The 3,059-nt window shown below is 40.7% G+C and overlaps 1 pseudogene; it reads left to right on the plus strand.

Moving 5' to 3' along the window:
* The first annotated feature begins 2,153 nt into the window (after positions 1-2,153).
* Positions 2,154-2,279, plus strand: LOC117695681 (U4 spliceosomal RNA; annotated as a pseudogene).
* Positions 2,280-3,059: the final 780 nt, after the last annotated feature.

Raw genomic sequence — 3,059 nt, forward strand, 5'->3', positions numbered from 1 at the left:
AAGTCCACTGACATGGAAGAGGTTACGGGAAACAGGCAAGGGTTTTAAAGTAGAAGAACTGAGAGTTGAGGAAAGAGTTTAGTGCCAAACATGTGAAAGGCTCTGAGTTCCATTTATAGTACCAGAAAGAGAGAAGGGAAAGGTGGGGAGATGAGAGGAAAGAAAAAAGAGAGAAAAGAATTCCTTTAAACAGCAATGAGAGTTAGCCAGCAGACAGGAGGGTAACAAAGCTGAGGGTAAAGTTCCATGATACAGTATTTGCATAGCATATTTCTAGAGACTAGAGACACCTGGGAAAAGGGAATCATCTACCTTAGACTGAGCTGTCACCCCATTGGTGGCTCATTCTACTGATTGCTGGCCCATTCCTCTGTGGTTGGTAAAAGCCCATGGCTAAGTGATGCAGCGTTGTATGAGAAAGCTGGCTGAGCACAAGACAGAGAGATCTTTGAGTTCCTGTTTGGTTTCCCTTAATGACCAAATTGTAACCTGTAATAAGCCCCTCCTTCCCCACACTCATTTGGTCATTGTGGTCATCACAACAGAAAGCAAACTCAGATAAATTAATGCTGAAACAAAGATACTTCACACATAATTTTACAAGGCAATCAGGATAAAAATTCAGGAATAAGATAAAGACTATAATTTGAGCAGTGCCCATCTTGGGATTTGTGGAAATGTAGATTTTTTTCCTCCACTCCTATCTTGCTGTTATATAGGCTTATAAGGGGGATCATATACACTTCTCTGATGTTCCTGGCAGCAGCAGACTTAAAAATAGAATTGGCTTGACTCTCCAAGCCAATGTTCTTTCTCTACAGCATACAGCTGGTCCTGAGCACAGTGTTGATTCTAAAAATCACTTCCATTATTTGTTGATTGCTGATTAACCATTTTCTCTGTACTTCAGGACATTCTGTACAACTAATTTGGAGCTGGTCTCTGCATATGAAATTCATCCACGAGACAGTATATTCTCTACCTAGATTTCTAAAGGAATTGGAGGCAGAGGGGAGGAGGTATGGAATGTGGAACATTCAGAGGGCGGACTGGCAAGGGGATAAAGTCTGGACTGTAAAAACTGATTAAAGAATAAATAAATAAATAAATAAATAAATAAATAAATATTCTGTTTTATATCTATGTATCTGCATATCTATATGAATGTATGTGTACATGAATGCAGCTCCACAGAGGCCAAGAAAGGCCATCATTGCAGGTAGTTTTGAGCCACTACATAAATGTGGGCTTTGGAAGCCAAAAGTAGGTCCTCTCTTAACTTTGGGGTCATCTTTACAGCTCCTCTTCAGTCACTCTTGCCACTAAGAGTCCCATTGTTTGTGACTCCTGTGAATAGTTACACTAGGGAATCACTGCATAAAATAAGAAAACTCTAGGGACAACCAGATGGCTTAGTCTGGAAAAACACCTGAATCCAAGCATGACAACCTAAGTGCTGTCTTTATGGACAACTGGATAGAAGAAAGATTTCTCCAACTTGTCCTCTAACCTTCATATGCATGTCCTGGCTGAGGAGTGTACATTTGCATGTATACACACACACACACACACATACACACACACACACATACCTAGTACCTATAAGCTCAGTCATGGAAAAACAAAATTTCCAACCATAAACGAACAGCAGCTATTTCAGTAACTCACCTCTAAGTATCTCTCTGAGGGTGTTTCTTCTAGAGAGAATTAACTATGTACCTAACTCATCCTGAACCGTAGCAGCAGCATCCCAGGGTAGGGTCTCAAGTGAAAGAAAAACGGGAAAGTTATCAACTAGCATAGTCATCCTCTCTGTGTGCTTCCTGGCTGTGTGATGTAAGCTGCTCCGCTCTACCTCACACTTCTCACCATGACGAGCTGAAGCCTCTGTGAGCCATGTAAATCCTTCCACCTTTCAAAGTGTCCTCGTAGGTATTCTGTCACAGTTGTGAAAAGTCTAAGGCACAAACTAGGTATCATTTGTTTTATGGAAGATCCTGTTCATAGTGTTAAGCAGCAGCTTTATATTCATAAGGCAGGTAAGAGAAGAGTGTGACTCCTCTGGAAGAATACTATCAGACTGTGAGCTTAAATAGTCCAAAGAATGATCTTGAAGAGTGGTAGAAAGAAGATCTACCATATGAGAATCCCTAAGCTTTGTGCAGTGGCAGTATCGTAGCCAATGAGGTTTATCCGAGGCGTGATTATCGCTAATTGAGAATACCTAAAAGAGAATCAGTGTCCAGTAAACACTGATGTTCTCCGTCAGCCTCATGAGCCATACATAAAAGGTGCTTTCAATGTTCTCCAAGTCCCCTCCCCTCGTTTTCCATATCTATACTTCCTTCATGTCAATATTTAGTTATGTGGTTCTTGACCACTACATTTAAAAGAGCTGCCAGTATTCCTTACATCCTCTTGTCGATGCTATTTTCCCTGTATTTCTTCCCTCTGTCTAGCACATTGTTAAAGATCTGCTGTACAAGGGCAAGATTTTTTTTCTTTTAATGAAAGTATATTTTTTACTTACATAGTATATCTGAATTATGGTTTCCACTCCTTCTGCTCCTCCCAGTTCCTCCCCACTTCCCTTTCCATTCAGATCTGCTACTTCTTTGTTTCTCAATAGAAAACAGACAGGTTTTGAAGATTTCTAATAATAATAATAATAACATACTACAGTAAGATGAAACAAAAACTAACTCTAGTTAGACAAGCTAAGCCAACAGAGGCACAAAAACCCTTAAGAGAAAGCACGAGAATAGGAGACCCTCTCATTCACACACCCAGGAATCCCTTAAAAAACACTCTACTGAAAGCCATAGTATATAAACTAAGGACCTGAAGCAGACCCATGCAGGCCCTGTGCATGCTGTGTCAGTCTCATTTGTGAGTTCATATGAGTTTTGCTCATGTCAATTTAGAGGCCCATGTTCTTCTGATGTCCTCTATGCCCACCCTCAGGCTCTTACACCTTTTCTGTTTCCATTTCTGCTCTGGGAGAAGAGATTTGATGGAGGAGGCATCCTTTTAGAGCTGAGTGTTCCAAGGTTGCCACT

This window comes from Arvicanthis niloticus, chromosome X (genome assembly GCF_011762505.2).
Source record: "Arvicanthis niloticus isolate mArvNil1 chromosome X, mArvNil1.pat.X, whole genome shotgun sequence".
NCBI classification, from domain to species: domain Eukaryota; kingdom Metazoa; phylum Chordata; class Mammalia; order Rodentia; family Muridae; genus Arvicanthis; species Arvicanthis niloticus.